Genomic DNA, 7,015 nt, shown 5'->3' with positions numbered 1-7,015 from the left:
AACAAATGTAATGTTAATGTAAATGTAAGGTACCCACATTTTGTAAAGGGATCATCAAGCATAAAATTCTACGGCAAACATTCAAATTAAAGCCATTTTAGCATTACAACATATACCACCATTGAATGTTTTATGGTTGGAAAAGCTACATTATTAAATGGTCTAATAATATAAGCTAATGTGAGCTAATCAGGAGATATCAGGAAACTGTGTGGGTAAATCGACACGATTCTTGACAGAAAAATGAGTGTCTCACCTCCACAGGCAAGCTGTTTAAATTGTTAAAGGAAAGGTTGAGATAGAGCAAGCTGTTAGCTAATGGTGTCAGATCAGGAACTTGAGATAGAAAATGAGCCTGAAAAAGAAAACAATCTGTTAAACAATATGAAATAAACTTGCATTATATACTGTAAAAACACAGTAAAGTGTAATGAAAGACAGTGAAAGCATGTTAAAGCTTAAGTAAGCATTGTAAAGCACAGAGAGGTATGGTAAAGCATATTAAAGGTAAATGCATAGTATAACTATGGGAAAGGCATGGGAAAACTTCAAAAATGCTGTGGTAAACTTTTATAGGTCAGACTTAGTTTCTATAAATTAATCGGGTAAATGTAATAGCAATTAATTTCTTTGAAAATGTACTGAACTTGGAAGTAAACATTTCAAATATTCATCGAATTGTACACTACAATTAAAAATCTTAAAAATGAAAACCCTGTAGCCTGTATTGCAATAAATGAATTTACAATAATTTCCCATATAAGGAGATTTCTGTGAACAGAAAAATGAAGTGAGATTTCCACCTACGGCTGGCACCATGGGGTGGTTTCACTTCCATTAGCTTTTTCTGAAGAATAATGACATATTTATTGATTTTAGGAACCTTGATCAATGCATGCACTTTATCTCAGCTTGCTGTTACCTTTCACAGCAGAAAAGACAGGCCCTACTGTGTGCAGGTCTGCAAGCACTTCCTCTTTCTATATTTTTATTTTGTGTTATGTTACTTCCTTTTGTTAAACCATAAACATATTATCAACAACTGGCCTTGAAAAACAGAACAAAATTTCTTTATGAAACTATGTTCACTTTTGATGTTCAATGCCAACTTAGGCCTAATACTTACATACACAATGGCCATAACGTACTGCTTGGAAGTCATTCATCCAGAACTTTCAACACCTAGGCCTGGATAGAACCTAACCTCTTCTACAGAGCATTACAATGATATAAAATGCATGGGCAATCAAATTAAGGCATGTGCATGGGTGTAACACATTTATTTACACAATAGCCAAAAAACGAAAATGTTGAAAGGTGGATGAAGCAACACTTGTATACCGACAGCGCCTGTGTTTTATAATTCATGAATGGGATGCATGACGTTTGAAGTATGGATTGCTTTTGTTTATACATTATCAGAAACAAGATCACTCATACTACAGGTGAACCAGACAAAAATTGCTATGAGCAGAAGTTGTTTGTCAATGTCTTCTGTGTTGTAGCTTTATACTTACAAAAATATTTTTTTAAACTTGAGCAAGAACGTAATACAGTATATCTTACCTTAAGATTAAGTAATACCCCACCTTGCGCCAGGCTGTCTAGTATTTCTAGCTCTGCCGGAGTAATGATCCCACACTTCTCATCACTCAGGACACTGTTATCATTCAGTACACTTTTAGTTACTGTATGAGGAAATAATAAGTTGAACAACAATCACATGAAGTACTATGGATTGATAATTTGTATCTTATAAAAACAATTCTGGTAACTTATAGTACAGTAGGATTCTCTTTGATTTTTACATGGCATGCTACACTTATGAGGTTTAAAATGTGAGCTGTATTTAAAATTGATTACAGGGAAGACACCATGTTAAAATGCAAATATAAAGGCAGTTTCTCCATCTATGAACATATGATTTGCACATTATAGATGTTATTCAGGTTTTGCTTTTACTAAAAGCAAGTTAATCCAGTCCCTATTTTAATTACCCATTTAGTGCTTGGAACTGTAAAAGCACAGGATCAACTATTTAAATCCAATATTGTCTGCTGGAACAAGGCAGGTTGTAATGCTTCAGGAATTTTCCATTCCTCTTTCGTGTGTTCTGGCAAAAACTAAAAGCATCTGCTAGGTACAAGCATAATAACATTTGTGTTCATTATTTATTCACAGGAATCCCAATATGTGATAAGCTGTGTGGTAGAATTCATTAAGGTTTGTTACAATGATAACCCATTTTTTCTAAAATAGAAAACAAAAGAACATGTTTGATCTTTATAAAGCTTTATGCTTGTTTTGTTTATGAATAATGGTAAAGAGCAGATGCAGATTCTGCTGCAGCACTTGCCAGCATTTCTTCTGTCCGATGCCTGTCTTTTACTATGGAAAGGTGAGACCGCCTCTTCCTCAGTATTGTGCTCTTGCATTTTCTCTCTCATCAAAGCAGTCAACTCTAAAAAAAGAAAGAAATAAAAAAGTGACACCTAATGCCCCCCACACACATTTACTATTTTATGCTAAGAATTCATGCTTCAGTAGTCATTCTTACATGGTATTTAATTAAGCCCACAGTTTTAAATTCATTTTGAAAGGGACTCCGTATAAAATAAAATCCCATAAATGTTTAAACTCTATCTATAGACTGCATTTGTTCATTGACAAAAACTGAGCTCTAATGTATTTTTGATTAAAAGCACAGACCTAACAGAACATACATATTATCTTAAATGAAATCAAAACAATAACATGTGCTGTGCCAATAACTTTGTCACTATAAAGTTTAATGCAAACTTACCATAGACCACCTGTCTTTGTGGGATTCTTGATGAAGCCACAGGGATGGATTTGAGGGACAGTACTTGTGTGTTTATTTTAGACTGATTGCCCTTATGGAGTTCACCCTTCTCTATCAGCTTTTTGTAGGTTTGGCGCAAATGTGTAACCTCTTTTAGATCCATCTTTTTAAACGTTGGGCAGCATGCAGGGTCTAACAAAAAATCATCCAGCGTAAACTCAGGAAGAGACTGGAAGCGAGGCTCATCCCAAAGAAGGTGCTGAAGATGAACCCTGGGAGGATTTGGAGGAGGTCGGGAGGGAAACCCACCAGAGCCAAAGGGCTTAAAAAAAAAAATCATCCTCGGACTGTTGAGCGTCTTATTGTGTCGGCTGTAAAGCTGGTGGCTTGCCCTATTGCCAGATTTTGGAATTGCGCTTGGTGCTGGTGTAGAAGGTCCAAATAGTGACACTGGAGAACAAAAGTAGGAAAGAAAATAAGAAAAATGAGAACATGATTTACTTCCTAACACTGCCATTAATGTATTTGAATGAGAATCTTTCTAAAAGTTTAGGTAAGCACTGGTCCAAGGAGTTACAGTAAAGCATATTAAATAATAATAATAAAAAAAACAAAAAAACATGGTAAACTATGGTGAATGCATAGTATAATGATAAGAAACACATGGGAAACCTACCAAATTTGCTGTGCACTGCACTCTACATGGAAAAACCAGAGACTCGAATTTCTGCTGACTACTACACAACAGCCAGATACAAATATTGACAGTTATGAGTTATAAGGGGAAAAGAATAACAGCAGCTATTCTGTAATGCATATAGTAGAATGCGATAACATGTGGCAAAGATTTTATACCTCTCCCCCTCCCCTCCCGTTCTAAGCCTTAGTAGAGAAACATGGATACTTACCCACTGATGAACTTGCTGTAGGTTCTGGAGATGGCTGCAGGATCTTAGGTGGCAAGGGCCTCCTCAGAAGTTTTGAATGTTCTGCCATGTTATGCCTTCATCACATGTCCTATAAAACAGGAAAAAGTGGATCCTGTTAGATTAGCCTTCTACTTCAAGAGCAGTTTCTGACCACAATATCACCTGTCAGAATTTATTACCATTTTTTCTCCAATTGTAAAAAAAAACCAGAGGTAGCAAATTCTGGCGGTGAGGCAAATTGTGACATCCATAGCTGTAACATTTTGCTACCAGAAGCAAATTCTGATGGGGAGGCATATTGTGATGGTACACCAGCCCTGCCTTATAAACGTTTCCCATCGAAAAAGCAAAGTGTAATAAATTACTGAAAGCATAAGAACTGTAGTCCAGAGGGGTATATTAAAACATATTATAAAATCATGGAAAAAAAAACATACAAACAAACAAACAAAAAAACACTATGGTAACATAATTGCATATGAGAAAGGGTAGCCTTTAGTTAATGTCTAAAATACGCAAACAACATGGCAGTTATTTTCAAAACTAAGTTAATGTAATTTGATTACGTAACTACATAAACTACTACCCACTTGTATTACATTCAAAAGTAATAATACGCTTTTCTTTTGCTTTTCAAACCGAACAGTTCACATTCAGACTTGCCTTGAAGTAATTAGGCATATAATGTTATTTCTCTTTTTATTTACAGAAGTTACCAATCCCTCTTGTGATGTATTACTCCATGTAGACCGGACGTTCGGGTCTGAGAATGGCCTCTTTGTCGAAAAGGTAATGAAACATGGTATATTAACAGATTTGTTTTTGTGTCACTGGCGGGTTGCTTCAACGTCTACGCCTCCACTGTCAAGAACCTGTAAAAAAAAATAAAAAAAAAAAAAAAAAAAAACGCACTCAAAAGTTATTTTATCAAATAATAAAATTACACAAGTAATAATAATTAATTATTAATAATAATTACACAATATAATATAATAAGAAATAAATTACTAGGGTGTGGTGACCAACAACACCCAAATAACTTCCAAATAATCACTAAAGGAAGAAGAAAATATAACTTTTGGTTTACCTACCGGTTCCAATAACAATGGGATGTTATTTAAAAAAATAAATCCTCATCAATCTTTCACAAAGAAAAACATGTGAAAATTAGACTTTGTTACATTTCCATTTTTACGACTGAAAACGTACAGAAATTGTAAACAGTCCAGTGCTTTGTGCACGTTTAGTTTCTGGTCCGCAGGAGTCCTTAGAGACGGCCCTAGCAACGTTGACGATTCGTGCTGAACACCAGTTTACTTTTGAGCTGCCTGATCGACAGCTCTGCGGTTGTGCAAAGCAAATAAGAGAAGGTAGCTCTGCCGGGTGCACACGAGCGGTACATCTGGTTCACTGCAGCGGTACACTGTGGAATGCTAGGTAAAGTACAGTACCGGTCGGTTTAAACTTTGCTTATTGCGAGAATGAAGGATGTTGCAATAGTTTTCCACGAATGGCAAGTAGGACCAAATAGACATTTTACAGTAACTATTCACCAAAGTAATTAGCATATATTTCACAGATTTAATACGATACCGCGTGTATTGTAATGTGTTGGGTTCAGGAGTGGACTGTTCTGTATGTTGTTTTATATATATATATATATATGTGTTTTTGTATACAATGTGTTTAATTGTATACCAATGTATTACTAAGTAAATTCATGAGTTGACGTTATTTCATTTATAATTATAAAGAGTATCCAAGTCCTGGATTAAATACAATTATGGTGCTGAAACAGCCATGATAATATGTAACTATAGTGTTGCAATAAATGAGATTGATTGAATTCAGCCCTAGTCAAATTTGTTGAGGTGAATGTCTGTCTGTATTGCCTTATTAGGGCTTTATTGTCTACTTTGTTAATATAATAATATAACCTAAATCTACAAAACCTGAATCTTGTTTTTCAATTTAAAAGCTGTACTATATTTACTGTATGCTGTTTTATTACAATGAAGTGCTTTATATTCTTGCTTGTAAATGTTATCAGGATGTTTCAGTTTACTTGATCTCAAATGTCATTCCTTTGGTAGCTGGGTAAGGGTTGCTTAAATATACATCTGGAATGAGAAATTACAGGCAAGATCTAGAAACCAGAACCACATAAGAACTAAACAACAGAAACACGCACAGGCACACAGCATAGGTGTGTATGCAGTATAATCCTTTTTACCACAGTGAAGCATAGTGAAAGCATGGTGAAGCATAGTTAAGTATTGTAAAGTCCAGAGGTATGGTAAAGCATATTACAAAAAAAAACAAAAAAAAAACATAGCATGGTAAACTATAGTAAATGCACAGCATTGCCATGAGAAAAGCTTTGAAAAGCATACCATGCAAATTTACTTTTTGCAACTTTTATAAAGCATATGCCAATGTATTTGAATGACTTGGTCCTATCATTACGCGAACAGGATACATTGTGTGAATAATTGATGTTGGGTTGTTTCTAAAGGTAGCTTGGAATGTCAGAATTACTGTGGCAGCACAATGAACTGCTGGTCTAATCAGTTTAAAGACAACTGCATCATTTGCTGATTAGAGTACTGAGCGCTGATTACATAAACAAAATGTCTCATGGTTAATTTATTTTCTAACATCTTCATGCCAAATAACCTCAGATGCCTCACAAACCATTATATTTCATGTCACAGATTTATTCAATTTGATCGGTGTCCCTCAGAGCTGTGCCCAAGAGGCCATTGTGTTGTGCCCGCTATGCCAATTTATATAATCTGGAATACTGCAATACTGATGTAGTATCTAAGGATGTTATAAATATAGAAATATAGAACACAATAAATGCATGGACTGATTCAGTTAACTCAAATCCCTGAAATTAAAGATATGTTTTATAAGATATGTTAGACTTTTCTCATAATATCCAAAGATGTTGTGTAAATGTGGTATGTGTAAAATACAGTACCCAGATACTGCTCTTTTGTGTTTGCTCTAATGTCAATACAATGGTATGGGGGATATAGTACAATGCACTTCCCAGAGTACTGAACTATCTAATGCAATTTTGTTCTCTACATTTTACAAACAAATTGTAACTTTGTAATTTTCTAACATTTTTTGTATTTGCAGTATTGTTGATTGTGGTGAAGTAAAGACTTATGCATGTCTGAAGAATTTACCCTGCGTATTCATGCAGTTACAATACTATAATGCATCCTGTGTATGTGGATCTGTAGGCAGGAAATGGTTAGACCAGCAGTGC

The sequence above is a fragment of the Polyodon spathula genome, chromosome 15 (assembly GCF_017654505.1).
Source record: "Polyodon spathula isolate WHYD16114869_AA chromosome 15, ASM1765450v1, whole genome shotgun sequence".
In the NCBI taxonomy this organism is placed as follows: Eukaryota; Metazoa; Chordata; class Actinopteri; order Acipenseriformes; family Polyodontidae; genus Polyodon; species Polyodon spathula.
Note: the sequence above shows the minus strand (reverse complement) of the source record.